The sequence below is a fragment of the Phalacrocorax aristotelis genome, chromosome 2 (assembly GCF_949628215.1).
Source record: "Phalacrocorax aristotelis chromosome 2, bGulAri2.1, whole genome shotgun sequence".
NCBI classification, from domain to species: domain Eukaryota; kingdom Metazoa; phylum Chordata; class Aves; order Suliformes; family Phalacrocoracidae; genus Phalacrocorax; species Phalacrocorax aristotelis.
This window is the reverse complement of record NC_134277.1, coordinates 102,810,100-102,831,850: the sequence shown is the minus strand read 5'-3', so window position 1 is coordinate 102,831,850 and position 21,751 is coordinate 102,810,100.

The window sequence follows — 21,751 nt, the reverse complement described above, 5'->3', positions numbered from 1 at the left end:
TCTCTCAGCTTTTCCTCATATGGCCAGCTTCCTAGTCCTTTGATCATCTTCATAGCCCTTCTCTGGTCCCTCTCCAGCCTGTCCGGATGATTTTTGTATAGTGGCGTGACCTGATGGGAGCTGAGTAGAGTGGGATAGTGACTTCTTTATCTCTGCTAGTGATGCCCTCGTTGATGCAACCCAGCATCCTGTTGGCTTTCTTGGCCGCAGCAGCACACTGTTCACTCGTACTGAGCCTGTTGTCCACCAGGACCCCAAGACCTTACATTTGTCTCTGCTGAACTTCATAAGGTTCTTGTTAGCCCACTCTTCCAGCCTATCCAGGTCTTCTTGCAGGATGGCTCTCCCTTCAGAATTGTCCACTTCCTCACTCTGTTATCAGCAAACTTTATCAGGGTACACTTGATCCCATCATCCTGATCACTTATGAAGTTATTAAACAGTGCGGGTCCAAGTATCGATCCTCGGGGGACCCCACTTGTGTGTGACAGGTTGCCAGTTTGAAAAGGAGCTATTTGCCACCACCCTCTGGGTGTGGCCTGTCAGCCAGTTACCCACCCACCGCGCAGACCACTCATCTAGACCGTAACGCAAGAGTTTCTCTAGGAGGAGGCTTTGGGAAACCATATCAAAAGCCTTGGAGAAATCAAGGTACACAATGTCCACGACTTGCCCCACATCAACGGAGCAGGTTGCTTCGTCATAGAAGGTGATGAGGTTTGCCAAGCATGATTTGCCCTTGGTGAATCTGTGCTGGTTTTTCCCAATCACATGCTTCATGACTGAGCACGTGAGGGGTAACGGCCTTGCCGTCAGCAGACTTGCAGGGCCCCAACATGTTCCATATCTGCTGTGCTACACCACGAACGTACCCTGGCAGCTGAGGGGAAAGCAATGCTCTGTTGTAGATCATGCAGAGCAATCAAGCTGGTCAGCAAGGCTTCTCCAAGTAGTTTTCAGCTGAACCTGCCATTTTGATTTAGTCTTTTTCTGCAAAAAGTGACACCAGTCTTGGCAAAATTTCCCACAAATAACAACAAAGAAATTAGAAATGGAGCTTCATTGAATGAAAGGGTATTTGTTTTAGAAAACTTGAGAACTTATATCAAAATAAATTTCATTACATTCTTACATTAATTAATGACATCATAGAATTGCATGACATGGTATAATGCTTATGAAGGTTTTTGGAACACTAGTAAATAATATGTTACGGTATGAAACATTATTATAATGAAAGCAGTACATCAAAAGTGCAGTGCTTATTTTTAAAAGGTTTTTTAGTTAACTATCTAGGTGAAAGTATGTCATACTTTTTTTGTGAGAAAGGTATTTTTTAAATTGGCTTTCCTTCCCTTTCCAAAGAAATTGAGAATCTGAAAATTTTTCATGAACTAAAAATTCTGTTTTAACCAGTTCTAATACCAAGAATCCTTAAAAAAAGAGCTTTCATGAATACACTATATAGAAAGACAAATTAAGCCCCACAATATTCTGCTAAGCAAAGGAGGGTAAGGCAAGTAAAATCTGATTTTATCCAACAAATATGAGCATTCCCTTTGATTTCACCTGAAAAACTAGAAGAAATTTGGTGCAAATAGCTCAGGAAACATGAAGTTCCCAGATAATGTTGTATGAGATGTTACTGGCTCATGATTTTACAGTAATTGCACTAACTGATGCTTGCTTTAACTGTAAGAGTTTATTTCTAGCATTAAATGTTATTCTTAAATAAAAATTATTCTTCCTAAAGAAAAGACAGTCCACATTTGTATATGAACACAAAAGACATTCATGGGCTGCTAGTTTGTGTGAAAATGATTATTTCTGTTAGAACATCTTTTAAAATATCATGTCAGTGGGAAGAATGGTTTCCATTTTATTATCCTAGTTTTTGTAACATTTCTTTTAAATGTTCCACATCATATATTAATGGATTTTCTTACAACATCTCTGAAGCTGAGGACAGAATATTTCTTTTACTGTAACTCCCATCAGGACTTCAGAAGAAATGTTTCTGTTGTAGGCACTTTGAATGAGTGTACAGTCTTCTAATGTACTTGACAGTTTGAATAAACCCTTTGTTTCCAAAATGTAATCTTCAGTGAACAAAGGGAAACGAATGTTTAAAGCTTTGTGGGGACAATGCAAGTTGTTGCAGGTATTTCGAATTAAAAACAAGATTAGATTAAGAGCCATAAACCATACGAGACTACTCCAATTTTGAACGAGAACTGTGCTCCTCCTTATAAAACCAGTTCCTCTACAAAAGTTAATTTATTTTCCTGAACATCTGTAGGAGACAGTATCATCCCTGCATGCTTTATATCTCAATCACTTTTCAACTCACATAGTGCTGCAATTAACCTAGAATGTTAATTGTATATTGTAAAGGTTTTTCAAGCTTTTTTTTTTTTTTATTCAAAAGTCACAACTGTCAAAGATGAGGCAGCCCATGTTGGCAGAGAAAAAACTGCTATGTGCACTCTGTTGAATAGTACATGCTAGGACTTTTTTTTCTTGCTGATTTGATCTGTAGTAAGTGGAACATACCAACAGAAATAATGAAAAATGTATCACAGTTATGATTTAGGGATTACTTTACAGCCTTGGTATAGAGAAGGGAAGAAATGCTTCAGTATCAGGTAAATTTGCACTAAGCAGCAACAAGGGCAAAATTCTGTTTTGCTGCCCATGGATAAGTTTTGGTGCAAAAGTGAATGGCTTTCAGCAAAGCTTCTAGTGTTCCTTGTACCACTGAAACTACTAAAAATGTTGCCCTAACTTCAGTGCATTAAGGACTGAAGGCAGAGTGCTGGTCTTGACACTCATGCTTCCCCACAGGCAGCCGTCAGCAAACATGAAAATATGGACATATCAAAGGTCCTGCCATCCTCATGATAAGGAAGAGTCCTGGTGTAGGAAGTTGCACAAGATGTTTTTTCCATGAACACTTCTAAGAAGCACTGTAGAGCACAATCCGCCCAGCACACTCTCACTGGGAAATCAGATCGTCTCAAGTAGAGAATGGCGTTATCCTTTGCATTTTGCATTCCTTTCATAGGCATATAAAAAAAGGTTTTGTCTAGAAACTGTGTTATTCTCTATTAAGTTATATGATCCACAGAAAAAAATTGTACAGTTTCTACTCCAAATCTTCAAAGATTTTGTTCCAAGCATTTTTTAATAGGACCTTTATACAATGTCTTGCTAAGATGCACTGCCTGTGCTTTCCTGCAACACAATTCCTCCATAAACTTACCACACTTCTATATCATTCCCTTCTTGTCTTCATTTATATTTGCTTCTTGGTAGAAAGCAAGAAGTGAAGATCCCATCTGTCTTTGAAGGTGATAAAGCAAAATGTTCAGAGCTGAAATACAGCAGGAATACTCTTCCAGAAAGAAACGTTGTTTCGTCTGTGAGCATTTACAATAGCTGTCTTGACTCATAATACATGCATGTACTGGAAGAATGTGTGAAGAAGAATCTCAGATAAAAAAATGAGTCAGGTTTCAACATGGCATAGAAAAAACAGTGAGAGGAAGTACAGCCTGACAGTTGCATTTCTACATCTTTTGAAGACACAGGCTATCTTATACAATACTTTTAGGTATATGAGTTATCTACCTATCAGTCATACCTGTAACTGTTCACGTAGCCTATTGACCTGTAGTTAGACACTTGAGCCAGCTCTGATTTCAAGGGGAAATAAAGCAGGCATGTGGCCATGGACATTTTGAGATGAAAACCAAAGTTGACTCAGAAGTGATCAAGCTGCAGGAAGACACGTCTATAACAGTGTTCCTTCAGCACGTCATAAAAACAAGATACATCCGGAATTACTGGCTGAAGAATACACTGACGTCAAATTGGTTTGGGGACCTTTTCTGACATGCTAAAAGTTCAGTATTTGATGCTGACAGTATACTTGTGCCAGTAAATAAGGATAAAAAACCCCCATGGCATATATAATGGCATGCTGCGTCTTTTGTTTCAAAGGCTTGGAAAACGGTTCAGTACGGACGAAAGTACAGCTTTCCTATGAAAGTCTAAACAAGGACACTGCAGTTTATTGAAACTAAGCTCATTTGGAATAGTTCTGTCAATGAAATGGTATCAATAACGGATTATTTTACTGAATTTCTAGGAAGCAAGCTGGCTAAAAGTCCTCAAAGTCACCATCTCTTCCATTTAGGCCATTTCACTCTTAAGCTTTAAAAGAGAACATCACTACAGTTCCTGCTAGGATTCTCCTCTCCCTCTCCTTACTAGGAGTGCCTCCACTGGTCCTAAAGTAAGAAAGACTCACAAGGAAAATCAATAGTAGCTGCTCCTCTGTCTGTAGAAGCTAGGCTACTTCTACCTATGAAAATACATTATTTTTTTTCTCTTCCTACATACCCCTCTTTTGCACTTCTAACCAAGGATGACAAACATTTACATTATCAGTCAGACCAGAGGATGAAATTTGCTCAAGAGGCCTTTCTAAACTAAATAATACAAAAGCCTTTTCTAGTACCATGGAGATTTAAAAGAAATGGATAATTAAGAAATTCACTAGCACTTTTTTTTGTTCAGGTGGCTATTAAGATGATCTTATCTCTTATGAATAACTTGTACAAAACTCCTTCAAAAATGCTGCACAATTTGTTCATGTGTTCAAGGACATTCAGCTAAGTAAAATAAAAACTTTTATCATGCCTTTAACAGCTAAAATGTGCAGAACTCTAAAATCTGGTAACAAGATATATGAGGTGTTTTTTGGAACTCTCTTCCTCCTTTAGATACACAAAGAAATTTAATCGAATGAATCACTGTATGAAGTGTCACACTTTCATAGGCAGAAAGGGCCATTTCTGCTATCTTCTCTAACCCAGAGTAGAAATCAACTAATATAACGAGCATTTCTTAAATAGCATTAGCTTAACAGGTGGTAATAGAATTGGTCCTTCTGCAGAGCAGTCACGTCATGTCCTGTCTGTACAGAGTGGAGATTAAAGAGAGGGCTCACAGTGACCAACTTTAAATACAGCAGACTGAACCCTATAAGCTCTCTCTCCATCCTTCCTTTCCTTTGCTATTACCCTTACCCCTGCTCCACAAAGAACCTTTGCATAACAGGCCCAATAAAACTGTTTTAACTAGGCCTGCCCAGCTCCCCCCCTGCAGTTCACCAGGGAAGTCAAATTAAAAGATTACAAAACCCAGGTCAAAATTATTCCAGCAAATTGAAGTGCTGCTAGTTGGAATTTATTGCCAGTAGCTCTCTGCTTGATAAAATAAGTGGCTCTGTGTGTGCAGCTGTCTGGGAGCCGGTCTGATGATTTCTGTACTAAGACACAGAGAGGGGAGGGGAAGATGCTTACTTAGATAACTCTGACCCGAGACCCAGTTATGCTCAGTGGAACCACTTACTTCAAAGTCAGCAGAATTTAAGAGAAACTGAGATTCTAAAGTACACAGACATTTATAGGTGTGATTCATATTTTCTCAATGGTGATGTCTTTTTCTCAAGCGCCCACTTCAAAGATGATAAAAGGAAGTCAAGCATTTCTTTAGAAAGTATCTTTTCCAACTGCCAGGTCCTCAAATCCCTCACTACCACACAAGCATGTCAAGAGCTGTCACACAGACTGGGTATAGAGGGAGGGCAGCCAAAAGTGTTTCAGTTACAACAGATTCATAAAACTTCAGGCATCATAGATCTGTTGTGTTTTCAGATCCCTTTGGATTTAGCATTGGAATAAACAGGGATTGTTAGGCTTAGTTGCCAGAATCTAAGATCCTGTACTGGACTGCTGGGTTTTTTTTGTGCTGAGCAACCTGTGCGTGCGAACCCCATGAGCCCACCTAAGCAAGGAGAGGCAGCTTGCTCCAAAAAATTCAACAACCTTCATCTCAGTTATTATGTCAGTTTAGAAAATGAAGACAAAACTTTCAGCAGAACAAGTAGGTTGCCTTGCACACATGCTCTTTCAGGAGAAGGCTGAGAACAGCTCCTGCTTATGCAGCTTCTCTGAGGACTTAACTCCCTGGTACCACAGTTTTCGGAAGTGGACTTAAAACACTAGATGCGTTAGCATGAACGCTGTGTTTTAATTTCAAATAAGAAATTCTTTGTTTTCAGTTTGAGGGGAACATACTGATTTTAAGAGAAATCCTGTCTGAGGAAAGAAGGCAGCCCACTGAGCAGCACTAGGGACCTGCATAAGCATATTAATAATGCAATTATTAAAGCCCATCAAACATGATAGAGTGAGCAAAGTAATTATCAAGATGAGAGCAAGCTGAAAGTGGTATTTTGCAGCCCTAACTGCTGCTGGTATAATTTTATGTTCATGAAAAATACTTCAAGCTGGAAACTGCAGAGGCAATTTTGGTATGAGTCCTAAAAAACCTGGACTCTTTGCAACCCCAGAAAATGATGTAGTCAGGAAGAATATCATAAAAATATCACCTTTGGTCCAATTTTGGTCTCAGCTGGGTAGGTAAAAGACAACTGGGCCAGTGGTGCCAGGAGGTAGCACCATTATGAAGAAGAAATAAGGGAAGTGACTTCTGCAAATTGCTGTTCAAACCTCTGAACTCTCGAGTAGCAATCACACGTATGCCCACAGGGCTTCAGTTGGTGAACTGTTACGATAGCAAACACTGGTATTAGATGTGCACATAGTAACTTTTACACACACATGTTTTGCTTGAATAAAATAGAACATGCAAAATAACACTTTGTGAATGATTTTCTTATTACTGACAACAGTTGTAAAATAAGACACAAGGGAGATGTAAGCACTTTTTCAACAGCTTTCTACTCTATGCAAGGTGAAGGCTGGGACAAATTGAGGCAGTCTTCCAATTTTGCTTCCTGCGTGAGGAAATTTCACTTCTCCTGTTTAAAGCATGAGTAGTTATAACTAACTGTAGGTCTTGGCTTCCAGGTTGGGTTTTTTTCATCAGCATTGCTTTTACTTGAAAAATTATGATTATGCATTGTACATAGGAGATACACCTTGCATAGCTAGACAAAAAAGCTAGGTTAAAAATAGCACTTGAGGTTATGAAGTTATGCTTGCATTACAAATAGAAGTTTGTACTTCTGACAATAAACCGAAGCTATCCATAGTTTCTCTTGCCAAGAAAATACCATTGAGTTATATTGACCTTGAGTGATGGAAGAATAAGAATTTGGCAATAGAGGATTATACTGTATATGATTCTAATTGGTTTTGAGTGGCTGGCCTGCATAGTTAGATGCATGTCTGAAGGAAAAATGCAAACAGTGAAGACCATTTACGCAAAGTAGTATAGGATAAACAGGAAAATTAATTTAATGAATGGCAATTCATGGCAACCTGGCCTTCAAATGCAAGCAGCCTCTTAAATTATGTCTGGTATCATTCAAAAATAGATATCTCTCTCTATATATATATGCATATATATAGATTACTTATATATATTTTCAAAAAGTCTTGCAAAATACCTCATAACATTCGATGAAGTACACAGGCAGTCTACTGGTTCAGTGCAGACAAGTGATTTTACTAGCCAAGTAAAGAGGTTCATGTGCTGAGGTCTTTTGAGTACTGCTCTTCATAGTTTCCAAGGAAAAAAATGTTCATCAGGTTTATCAGAACAGCTTAGAGTTAAAAACAAAATTGAGAATAGAAAGCATCAAATTTTCAGCATCCCCCAAAATACAATATTTTCAAAACTTTGGAACAAGATTTGATGTCAGTTTTGTGGGTAGTCAGATAATTACTGGCAATACTGTGTCCCTGAGTTTGAACGCACAGAAAGCAGAAGGCGTTGCATCTAAGGAAGTCTCCCTTGTCACACCCACCTCTTCAATTTGAAGGACTTTCTCCCAGATGCTTTTTCAGAAAGAAATTATTTTATTTGCTTATTTCTGACAAGAATCCAGCTGCAAGCACAGAAGGGTCCTGCAGTTTTTCAGTGCTGGTAATAGGGATCATTTCCTGTGTGCTTCAGCATCAGTGGTATAGGGACATTTTTACCATTTCAGCTCTGCCATATAATCCAGTGCCTTCACTGAGCATTTATGAATACCATTGCTACTATGTTGACCTCTATGAAAAAGATCAGTTACTGTGGAATTCAAGAGCCTGTTTTGTCTGTTTAAACCAGAAATAATTGGCTACCCATTTTTTAAGCTCGTTTTGAAACAAAATCCATGTAGTATATCACAGAAGCGGAAAGTAAAATTATGCTAGTGCTGTTTTTCACATGGATTTGATTAAATCCTAATTCCTTGGCTTTGAACAGTGAAGTGTTGACTCTTCAGTGGGCTCTTTCCTCTTCTCTCAAATAATTGAACAATACTAGCCTTGAAGTAAGTTGGTGAATTTTACTTTATAGCCAAGGAAGTCAGTCGTTTTCAGATGTTTAGGAAATGGTTTACAACCATGGTGGTAGAGGTGCACTGTCACCTGGTTTGTATGAGAACATTTTGTTGATCAAAAGGTTACCAGCGTAGTTCAGCATTGCTAACTGAACTGTGCCAGGGTTGAACACAGGCCTGTGTCTTCCTACCAGAAAGATTCCCAAGTCCTGCACAATTCTGCATCATCCAGAGTGAGTTTTCCCTCAGTCATTCCTGAGCTGTCTTTGCAAAGAGATGTGCTTGCTGAGAAGGGCAACCCAGGTCACCCATCGGTCTTTTGTAGAATATGGGCAAACTGGATAAAGAGAGCAGGAGTACATGTATCCGAAACTTAGTAGGCTGTAGCTGAATTTAATCTGGTATCTGTTAGGATGTATAAAATTATGTGAACACTATTGCTTGGACAGTGTGAAAATGAAAGTGTTGTGTGTAAAACAGAAGTCGTCTATCCACAAAATATCAAGTTCCTTGGAACAGCATAGAAACAAAAGGGTATCACAAGAAAAAAAAAAGAAAAACAAAAAGGAAAAGGAAAAGAAAAAAGAGAAAGAAAAAGAGAAAGAAAAAGAAAGAGAAAGAGAAAGAGAAAGAAAAGAGAAAGAGAAAAAGAAAGAAAAAGAGAAAGAAAAAGAAAAAGAAAGAAAAAGAGAAAGAAAAAGAGAAAGAGAAAGAGAAAGAAAAAGAAAAAGAAAAAGAAAAAGAAAAAGAAAAAGAAAAAGAAAAAGAAAAAGAAAAAGAAAAAGAAAAAGAAAAAGAAAAAGAAAAAGAAAAAGAAAAAGAAGAAGAAAAAGAAAGAAAAGCTAAACATGAATTTTCTTGGTGGAAGTTTTACCTGCAGGGTTCATAAAATATCTTCCCCATACCTTGGTACAGTTCTGCTGGGGGTGACTGAAAGACTGAAAAGATGATTATTTTAATATACGCATTGACAGCACATAACTGAATTCTCCCAGTTATAAAAAAGAATCAAAGGGTTTGATATTTTGAAGTTACCCTCCAGAAATAAATTTTGCTGGTAAATCAAGCAAAAAAAACTCATCACAAAGATGGCTTTGTTAATTTTCAGACATCACATTGCAGGAGGCAAGCACACAGAGTAGGAAAGCAGCCTGGAATCTATCCATGTAATACACTCTAATTATAACTTCTGTGTCATCTTTCCAATAGACCATGTGTTTACAAGAAACTGTCACCGACTTTTGACATATGTGAGAGCAATTGGGTTGAACCGTGTTTTTAACCTATGGGAACTTGAGAGTGTCTTTTTCTATTTATGTTTTTACTTCTCAGTGTGGTGCATGCCGTCATTTGCTGTAGAGCTCTAACACGGGTGAGTAGTCTAGTTTTCCTTGGTAGTCAGCAGAGAGAGTTGACCTCTGGAGGCCATTTCAGAGTACGTAAATTCATCTTTGTCTTGTTTACTTACAGAGCTTAGATTCCCTAGTGAAGGCACATAAATTAGGTCATTTCTGAGGATTATAAAAATGCTGCATCATTAAATTTTCCATAGCGTATATTGATCTCATAAGTAAGTGCAAATCTTGGTCAGAATTTGCTTTTAATCTTTTTCTGTCAAGGTGAGCAAGTCAGCAAGAGCTTTTAAGCAGCTTTACCTGGTCACGATATATTTTTAATAACTAATTCACATAAAATGAATAGAATGAGTGACAGAACATAGCCTTGTAGATGTGAATGTACTTTATCAGAATACTCCTGTTCATATACTTTACTGGGAAGCTCTTTTACATATGTCTTGAAAATGTTTGCTTTTTTAACCCATTTTACCTGTTAGATTGACTCATATGGGTAATGAGGTGATGTCTAAAGAATGGCATCCTTTGCTGCTGATTTTGCCCTTTTTTGGATCCAGAGGATGCCTATCATGGGTCAGTATTTAAATTCCTTCAGAAGGAAAGCCAACATGATGTAGGAATTTGGAAGAATCCTATGAAAGAGAACTTTGCAAATACCTGAACTGATGACATTTTTGTTCCCAAGTCTTGAATTTTTAAAACTGAAGTCATAAAAATGCAGGGTTTTGTTATTAATTAATAGGAAAATTACATAGATGATGTCTAGCCTGGTGAGCAGCTGCCAAGTAAGGTGAGTACTCAGTGAAATTTTCACTTGGTGACTGAGTTCTGGGTAGGAGTCTTGGCAAAGCGGCCAGACCCCTGTGGTTGTTGGCACCTCAGACTTATTTTTGAAAGGTTGTTTTTACATTAATTTGATTTTATACTGTCTAGCATCTTATACTTACTGAAATTTTTCTGTCATTGTGCTTAACATGATCTGAAATATTTCCATTTCCTGGACTGAAAAATAAGGGGACACGTGTGGGCACGTGCACTTGTGTGTGCATGCATGCACGCGCACACACACACGCACACACACACACACACACACAGAGTGAAACAGCTCTCCATCCCCAGAACACTAGTAAGGAAAATAACTATATGAAACCAGAAGTTTCAAAATTTAGGTAGAAGATCATAGATCTGATTTAACACATCATATTTAGATTCTTTAAGTGTTTTCTAAGATTAAAGGTGGGTTGGTTTTTTTTAATCAACATTCTTTGAGAACCATGGACTAAACAAAAGGCAAATAAAACTAGATGCTTTCAGAGAAGCAGTGCTTCAATGCTAATGATGAAATTCCTGCTGCACTATGACACTGACAGGACTGTACCTTATCTTTCCATGGTGATTGCCCTGCAATACACTGGCCTAGACGGCCCTTTCTAGACCTGAATTCCTTTACATAGCTGACAAATAGATTTTAATAATTTTCAATTCTGTTCGTTATTTCTAAGCATCTTTACAGCATTTGTATGATGCATGTGAAAGAAGGAGGGAACATATTTGGCATTTTTTTAAAAAGCAGACCCACAGCTGCAGCTGATTATTAATTTTCAGAGGAAAAGTAAGCTCGTTGCAAGCCATTATCAGTTTGAAGTAAATAGTATCTGGGTTTCTTGCTACATCTATATTTTATGTAATGAATAAAGTTCAGTATGAAAGGCTCTGACTTTTAATAACTCATTAAGTGAATCTACCAATGCAAGAAGCTAAACACCATTATTTCCCACTGAGATGTATTTCTTTAGCACAGACTCTTCAGTGGATTTCAGGGATGATTAATAAGGGGACTCAGGCAAGCACTGCTCAAATCTGTTTTTCTTATGAATTCCCTTCTAAACACCACTTCAAATCTCTAAGATTACTATTATGAAACTGCTTTTGTTATGGAAGACTAGAATGGGCTAAGATAACGATCTGTTTATTATTATTTTTTTCATGTCAGATAATAGTGTCATCAACTGAATAAGGATGCAAGTTACAAATTCTTTGTGCAAATGCCTCCTTATTTCCAAAATTTCATTTCACTGTTTCTCATTACTCTCAGTAAAGGAGACACAGGGCCAGCTCCACTGCCAAGTGTGACACTCATTACCCCGAGCAAACCCATTCAGGAGGGATATTCGGGCTAATGAAATGTCAGCCGTAAACAACTGCTGTTTAAGTGACTGACTTAGTATTTATTCACAACAAGCTCAGCAACAAAACCTGTTGCAATTATTCTACTTAGTATAAAATGTACCCATGTTTATCCTAAGGGGCCTAACTTCAGCCCAAATTAATCAAATTATTTAACCTGTGATTTAGATTAATTACTGCTCTAGAAAGAAGATTTTCATCCTGCCTTCTAGGCAAGAGGTGCATTTTGGCTGTGTTATAAGAACAAGTAGCACGGCACAAGGGGAGCTGGTCAGTCGAACCAAACAGTTAATGCTGGGGTTAATTCTGTTCATTTTCCCTAAAAATTACTTTGGGAGTGCTATTTCTTTCCTTACAGGTTTATTTTCTACTGTTAAAATTTAACTGAAGTTTATTCTATTGCCATTTCATGTTCACATTTGAAGATCTTAATGAACTGTTGCAAGACTGCCTTATTGAAGGGATTTGCATCGGACTAAATTTGTAAATCAACCCTAAAGTTTCCCTATGTTGAAAGATTTTCAGGTGGTGGGTGCACAGCCATAATCAGCCAGTTGTTTGCTGGTCTCTCCTGCTTCTAGTCTTTTTTTTTTTTTTGGTTGTCTCTGAAAAGTTGTAATGTCATATGCAATGCAGACAACTAATGCTCACTGCTGTAAGAACTGACCCCAGCACCACCTTAATCTGTGAAATGGGCCATAATGCTCTTGCTCTTCCAATCATGAAAGGCAACAAGAGCTCTTTTATAAATCTTCCCAAGTGGGCAAGAACTCCAGTTCCAGTGGTGTAACTGCCATTAGTAAAAAAAAATATGCTGATTGAAAGGAAACTTTATTTTTTCAGTAAGTTGTCCAGAAGGAAAAGAAGAGAATGAAAACATTTTGACATTAAGAGCTGGTTATTTATCCTTAGACCTGGGAATGCTTTAACAAAATGTCTTCCGAGGTTTTGGTGGTACTACCAGTTAAGCACACGATTAGCTATTCTGTTAGTTCTACAGAAATCAGTAACGTATCCTATGATACTCCTGTCTATATATAACTAGCTACACATACAGGCATTTTCCACATGACTATCTTTAGTAGCAATGGAGTATTTGCATTTCCTCTAAACATACGAGGTAATTAGATATTGTCTGATCACAGACACTTGTCACAATGTTTGGAGTTTTAATAGCAATCTAAAGTTGAAGGATGTCTCTTATTTAGGACAGATAAAACCCAAGAGAGTTTTTAGGATTGCTGAAAAGAGGAAATTTTTTTGTTTAGGAAGATCAAGCAGCTGCATGTTTGAAGTTGGAGCTCAGGGTTTCTATTCTTATTAATCAACTCGCTTTCGCTTTGTGGGAACAGATAAGGAAACTTCTTTGTGCTGGCTCACTTTTGGAGAAATGATAACTCACAAGCATGAGAAGGGAACTGATAGACAGTTCTTTTCACCTGTTGCCAGGTGAAGAAAGGAAAATTATATTCTGTCATCTGCATTAGGTATTCATACGTTTCTGGTCAGCAATGTATCTGAGCATTTGAAAAACTCACTGGGAATTTACTAATAGCAAGGGGGAGAAAAAAAAACATCTGATGACTTCCTCAGTATAGCATTAAAACCTGCCATAGAAAGAACTGAGTCTTCATCTCTCTGACCTAGTCTTCCAGCTGTAAGCCTTTTCCCAGGGGTAGCTGGTTTATTTTTCTGACTTACAAATATCAAAGCTGAAGATTCAATCCATCTGCCCTGTTTAAGATGATGCTACAATATATGAGAGTCCTATAGGGTATAATGCTAATATGCAAAATAGGCTGGGTTTTGCCCTTCTGTCCTCCAGTTTGAAGTTCTAGTCAGGGATGGTGACTGCAGACAAAGGGAATTCCTACTGTTTCCCCCTATTTTTTACCGAAAGTTCAGAAACTCTAACCACAGAGAAACACTCCCCTCTGCTCCAGTGCCAATCTGCCACTCTGGAGGACTGTATCTTGTCACACCGTGGAACAGCTTGTGAATCAGAGAGGCTGTACCATAACCCAGAGAGCAGAGGTTTAGCAAACAGAAGCTCTGTTTCTTTCCTACAGTTTCGGAGGCATGTTTCAGTACGTTACTCTTTATTCAGTACCTACTGCTACTCAGAGAGATTGCCAGAGAGACGCTATCACACACATAACACCGTCGTGTATCGTACCTTTACTGTAGTCTTTATTCTACCATCCAGATAACTGGTGAAATTACTGAAAAGGACATGGCGGAACAAAAACTTTTTGCAGTTATCCCAGTTGATACATTAGTTGGTTCTGACACTGAACCATTTTTAAGCTGGAATGCTACATTATGAAAGACGTTTTCACATACATATGTTATAATTTCATTTTTACAGCTATGCTACCTTAGTTTCTCCAGTTTCCACTATGATATCAAAGGGCTATTACCTGTACCAAAAGAAGAAAACACATTTTTGAGTTTTCAAATCTAATGCCTTCCCTCTGTTGTATATGTTGAATTAAAGACAGCCCTTATGAGAAGCTAGGGCAATTTATCAATTTTTAAAAGGAAGCACTTTAGCTACTGTGTACACAAAGCACCACTAACTATTTAATTAAAAAAAAAATCTATAGATGTGGTTTAAAGAAATGAGGATGCATCATTTAATCTTCATCACCCCCTTGCAGGATTTCAGTCAGGAAACTGTTCAGCCATACAAACTTCATTACTGAAATCAATGGAGACATCAGTTTGTGTAAAAGCTTCTTGCATTGGAAAAAAAAGGCAAGATTAGCTTTCCTCTTTTTTTTTTTTTTTTTAAATTTTTCAAACACCATTTTTGCTTTGTCACTTTTCTACATCGTTTTCTTCCTACAGACCCTCCAGGCTCCCTCTGGTGGTTACCGAACGAAAACATTGCCTCGCTTAGGGCCACATAAAAAAACGCAAATTAAAGACTGATTTCATTAGCATTTCTTGCTCTAGTAATAATTAAGAAACTATAAATTTATTAAAATATAAGGCTTTTTGTAGCCTACTGTTGTGTAATCTAGATCATAATATGCTTTCTGAGCTAAAAAATATTTGAAAAATCCATTAGGGTTTTTTTTCTCAAATTCTTTTGGGGTATGGAAATTAAGATATAGATGATGTAATTAACCAGTAGGTTAACATCCTATAAAAATCCGTGTTAATGATCAAAATAGAACATCTAAATCCATAATTTCAGTTAAGTGACTTTTAATATTTCTCTTTACTCAGGCAAGATTCTCCGATACTCCGGGTGTGTCATACTCTCAGCTGACAATCTCTTCTCCTACCCCAGAGATGGATGCAGATTTTCTCATCATCCCAGGGATATTGCAGACTAGTATGGGAGAATTTCTGGCTGAAATCTCAGTAGATACAGTTCTCTTATGAGCTGATAGCAAGCCAATTTTGACATTACTATTTATTTTTAAAATATTTGTTTTTTAATCTTCCCATAATCAATATCATGAAAAGTCACCTCTAAAGGTGCAAGAAGAAGCAGCTATCTATTTTTTTTAATAGAGTATCAGTATTAATGATTTTTATATGGTAATTCTTTTTATTACAACAGAATTATTTGAAATACGAAAGAACACATGAAATTTTGCACAGGGCAGCCCCAGATCACAGGTCATGTGCTTGACCTATTTTACCCTCATCACCTCTGCAGATGAACAGAATTAAGACTAAATAATTTCTCACTGAGGTCAAGCTTCTGACACTTGTTGCCTCTTCAGAACTTCTTATGGTTAAAATACCTGTACTTCATTTCCAAGAAACAGCTAAGTACAAAAATAAAGAAAAACAGAAAATGAGTGATAAATGCGTATTTCTTGATGATCATTCTAAGTGATAAACTTATATTATGAATGTAATACTGCAGAAACTTTTTGTTATTCTTGTGTTTACACTTCTTATATTGTATATGGTAGATCAGAAGGACTTATACCTTAGCCAGAAACGTGCAAAAAGTAAAAATCTGAGCACAGTTAGGGCACAGGAAAATGTTCAAGACTATTCTCTCATATCTCCTCTGCAACTTTCACACCTTTCAAGACTTTTTATTCAATATTAGTGTTTTTATCAATTAATATCCCTAAGATACTCTTTCTTCAGCTCATCACTCTAGGAAAAAAACCTCCGGAGAATCTTATAACCGTGTGCCTGCATATATAAAATCTTTTAATTAAATTATACTTACAGATAGATGGATGGATGGATGGATGGATGGATAGATAGACAGATTCATTTACGCATGCATGCATGCATACTTGGTACCTACTTCATGGCAGCTGCTATATGAAAAGGCGGGGGAGCACAGTACCTGCTGATGACTGTTTGTTTACAGGAAACGCCAACATGCCCGAGTTGATCAAATTCTGAGAACATGATGTTTTCTAGACTCAAACATGGATGTAATTTCTTAAAAACATTCTCGAGGCTATAACTGGTTTTCAAGTGTGGCTGCTGGTGACAGAAGATTACAAAAAATAGGTATTATCGAAGTTCTCCATAGTCTGTAGCTCAAGTGAGCTCTTAAAGTATCCACGTTCTTTTTAAACCACCCTCAGTACATCACTGCTAATGATGCATCACTGTGCACATATACAATTGGCTGATGTCTCTTTGTGATGTTTATGATGGTCAGTCAAGATTGTGTGTACAGGCACAAAACTGAAAGTTTCTTTTACTGAAAGAAATTTATGAATGTAATTTGTCTGACCTAAGACTATACAGAATGCACTCGGAGAACTTCTGCTTTGTTTCAAGTCCTTAACAATAGTATGTTGTTCCCTACTTTCCATAAATACAGCCGAACTGTTGCAGAAAATATGTAATGTATCACACAAATTTCTACATTAAATCTTTCTGTTTTAGAAATGACTAATAAATACAAAAATAAACTATTTATATGACTGTTCAGTCAGTGTGAGCAGCCAAGAGTTAGTTTGGTATCAATTGATTCAAGTCAGTCTCTATTAGGTTGTCCACTGTTTTAAAATTTGATTAGTGGTTGTGAAGCAGCTGAGAGAAATGTGAATTCGCTGATTTCTTTTCAATAACATAACATAGCAAAAATTTCAAGCTTTGAAATTTTCCTTCAGAATTTTTACAAGGAAATGACTATTATAAGAACCTAGTGCAGATTTTTCCTAAGGCAATAGAAGCACAAAACCATTCTCTTCAATCATTACTATATAATATTATGCCTCTCTTTAAGCCATACATTTTTCTACAGTGCTGCAAGGAACTTGTATAATTGCAAACATCTTGCTCTTAGAAAATATCGCAATATAAAATAATAGGAAAAATGCAGTAATCTCATGAAACCAAATCCCTGAAGTGTTTTAGTTTCATTAATACTAATTTGGATAAGCTCTGCTGAGGAATTAAACAACACTTCTCTGGGTTCTCTGCACCTCAGAAGAAATGTGTTTTATCTATTGTTTATTTTTTCTGCACTGAAAAAATATGAGAAATAAGACCAAAGTCATTGCAAATTGTTTTTACTCGTTAGTTTCTGTATCCATACTTTCCTCTTTCTTTCCAGTGTCTAGGTTTTCTTAAAAAGAAAACAAACCAAACACTTGTTACCATAACAAATCTAAAAAGCTTGAATTTTAACCAATATTATCATAATAAATTCTTAAGTGAATATGTAAATATAGGCTGGGTTTACCTTTAATAAATGACTTTTTATAAAAAGTCAAGACTCAGATAAAAAACTGGTACAAACTGAGAGGGCTTCAGTTGAACCAAATTATATTGATGATATATTTCAACCTCAGTGAACCTAAGGGTCAAATATTGTTAAAAAAATAGGAACAGATTCACAAAGTTATGCAAATTCTATCATCTACTGATCTGATGCTGTGAATGACTTAGGTGTTCCTGGACACTTACTTAGTGGGATATCAGTGGAAGCTGAGCATAATTAGCACTCAAAAATTGTACTTTTTATTCAAAAATAGAAGTTTCAAGGGCTGGCTTCCAGACTGTTTTTAAAAGGAGAAAAAAGAAAAGGAATAGCAATAAGCCAGCCAACCTAAGATGAGTTACTTCGTCTTCTTTTTCATGACAAAGCCAAACTATAACTCAAAATCAGTATGTTAAAAGTACCAAAGAAAATACAGGAATAATTTATCTTCTGACAGATAGACAGAGTTTGTCAATGTGGTTAATTAAATATAAAACTGGCCCAGCCTCATGTTGATTTTCACAGGTCATGAGTCTGCAAGGTAAAACACCACAAAAAGAATGTCATGAGGGGTTCTGATGACCAAAAGCAGCCCCAGCTTCTCTTGCTCCATGTTAGGGCTGGTGACACAAAGGACCAGGCTGTATGCAGGACGGAAAGCAAAGGTGGGACACCTAAAGACACATAATATGCCTGCTGCACCACGGCGTCTACTCTCAGTGATTCTTTGGAACAGCTTGTATAATCCTCTGAATTCACTAAAAATTACCATTGTACATCAAGGCGCATTGCTGTTTTCCTTCCAGGAAGACAAGCATAGGCAATCTTTGTAGTTTGGATCAATCTTTTTTCCTTCAAGTCCCTCCACCAGGTGGACAGCTGTGAACATGAACTGCCTCCAGCAAGCGCTGAGAGTCTTCAAATATTAAAAAGTGTCTGCGAAAGGAAAGAGAATAAAGCGTCTTCCGTATCAACAGACCAGAAAGGAGCATGCTTAAATTGCTGCTCTGGAAACATAAGTTAGCAATAACAAACAGCTTTCTGATTGTAAGTGATAGCTGAGCACTAAAACTGAAGGTCTACAAAGACTGTGGGGTTTACAACAGTGGTGGTTTTTAAGGCCAAATAGGTATTTATGAAGACTGGTTGTACATAATTAATCATTCTTTCTGATTTCTGTTTGCCTTCTGAGATGCAAGGCAGTTAGATTAGGAACTCATCCAGCAGAACCCTCTTTCATGGCACTCTGCATGTACCCAGCAAGTCTTGGGAGACAAAGGAAGCAAAGACAACCTCACCTATGTTTTTGGTAAACTTCAAATAAACTTTGAGTACTAACATCTCCCGTGAACTCTCAGAACAATGAAAAATAGAATCAGTCCAATGATCCAGACTCTGAAGGAAGGCCTCTCCCAGAGCAAATTAAAACACCGTACAGCTGTGCCTGAATCAATAAGCACCAACTCGGGTAGTTACCAAAATCAATAAAGAAGGGAAGCCTGGCTCAAACACAATCAAGCTTAAGCTGCCTCCATCCACTGCAATATAAAAGTTTCATTAATTACCTGAAAGTAAAACCAGTCTCTGTTCTATCAGAAAAACGATGAAAGCTGGAAAAAGGATTCACCAGGACTCAGAGAGCTGACAGCAGTGCAGAAAACTGGCCTCTGCAAGACTTTAAGTTAAGATCTATGGCAACTATGGAATGATTTTTCTGTCTGGAATTTGTCATTTCGATCTCTATCTTTTAATGTCCTTTCCTGAAATTCTGTCACAGTCAAAGTCACAACAGTAGTATAGTGATGGGCAGCATACAAACCTGTAAAAGAAAATAACCTTCTAGTCATCCCCAGAACTTTGTAACTGAAATTAATTTTGTCAGGCTATTCAAATAGAAGATAGGAAACATGTTTTGTAAACCAGTCAGGATCTGTTGGCAATTCTAATAGTAATTCTTAGAATTCTCTTCCTGCCTTACAATTTATATGATGTCAGTCTGCCATATAAAATTAACAGAAATAGTGAACTAGTAGTTTTTGTCTACAAACAAACTGTCTGCCTTTACCATATCTGCACAAGGCCTTTCACAGTACAGAAGTACAGTTGTACCATTTTCTTAGAAACTATAAAACTCTGCTTACATGGGCATCTATATAACAAATCTTCAATATTCCAAAGGCAATCAAAATCACATGATTTACACATTTCTGGGACATGTTACCTGCAGAAAAAATTACAATCCCCTCATATTTTCTTGCATAGTTGTATTTGGAGCCATCTCCAGGCTCCTCAGCAATGTGGACAAGTTGGGTTTTGCCTCCCTTCAATGGGGCAGACCAGGCTCAGGCCAAGGCCAGGATGTTGCTGACACACAGGCCCTCTCTGAGCGGCTGTGGAGAGCCTGAGAAAGACAAGGCTGCTGCTCCTGCTGACACCGGGATGGAGGGGAGGGTAGCGGCAGCAGCCACCACTGGGAATGGTGCCCCATCCGCTCTCCACTGGCTGCTGTCCTCCTGCCCACCCTTTTTCTCTCTTTACTCAAACAACTGCCCTGGTAACCAAGGTCTCCAGGGCTAGGCAGTGTGGCCCTGGCCTTTTTACTTACATCAGCCTGTTTACTGCCTTTGGCAACTGCTTTCTTGGCCTGTGTCTGGAGCTGGGCCAAGGCAGAGCAACCTGCAAACTCCTGGTTGCTTTACCAGCAGCACACACCTGCTTCAGCAGCAGTCGCACTTTCCAAGTCGCTTCTTTCCACTATGATCTCTTTCAGCACGGCTAACTTTGATGTTTCCCACATGGCCGAGGTCTCTTCCCCAGCTTGTATTTCTATTTTTCCCATATGGAAACATGAAGTGCATTTTACAAAACTTAACCATTTCTATTCTTGCTCTACTACCTCAGACCATTCAGAGGCCCATTTTATGAAGCTGCTTGAAGGTAGACTAAGCGGCCATTTAAATCACTTCTGCAGACACTGTGCCCATGGCTTGGGTACCTGCTGCACTCTCCTGAGTTTTATAAGACTTGCTGTATTATGTATTACGAGCATTCATCAAAATAGTCTTGATTCTGTTACATCAAGGAAAATCAGGTATTGATGCTCTCTGTTTTAAATAAAACACAGTTGTGTTTTTATGCACAGGCAAGTTGCTTCTGCAGCCAACATTAAAAAGCATCCGATGGGGTAATTGTCACAATCAAGTGAAACAAGCAACCCTTTTCAACAACTACAAAGCAAACGCATGTTGCTAGACCATGGTGATTATCTTTTGTTATTTTTACAAAGAAAATTGCTCGGCATTGAATAAAGTATGGGTACCTGTTTTTGTATATAATTTTTAGGTCATTTGTAGAGAATACTAATTTAGAGCACTAACTTGTAATACAAAATAGGGATGGGATTTTGAAAACTATAACTTTAAGTCTAGTTCTGTGCGTTTGACGGCCTGCATTTTAAAGGCTATTTTAGAACTGATTTTTAAGAATGGAATAGAGAACTAGGAGAAAAAAAAATCAGCACAAACTGCGATGGAATGGCAATGGCTCTCAAATGAACAGGGGCAGATGTTTACTTCTTTCCAAATGTCAGCAAAGAGCAATAAACTTCAGTTTATTAGTGACACCTCTCCACTATGGAAATCTGAATGTAGTGACAACTATGACTTCAGGGTTACATTATTCCCAAGTGTATAGATAGAAGAGGAGATAATGCTTCTAGATACTTGACTTTTCCATACTAATAACTTTATAGAAGGTGAATCAAAGGTGAGTTACGAACCGTTAACTTTTTTCTTTAGCTTTTGAATGATATTTAAAGTTCACAGCTGCCTTTAAAACGTAACTTTCTACTCCAGGAACTTGTCATAAAGAAAAATAATGGTCTACAGTGTATGTGACTATTGTGCCTGATCTTGTTTCACAAATAAACAAAATGAGTCAGTCTTCAAAATAAGCCTATTTTTGGCCTTGTGTTTTATAAACAAAACATGACCAAATGTGGAGACCATTTTTGCAGCAAAGAAAAGTGGTCAGTCAGCTACAGGCGGAGTTGTCAAAAGATTTCTAAAATGTTCAGGGCTACTCACATGCTTTCACGCAAATACACTTTAATTTGTTTCTTTTTACTGACACCGGCGTGCTGTTCAG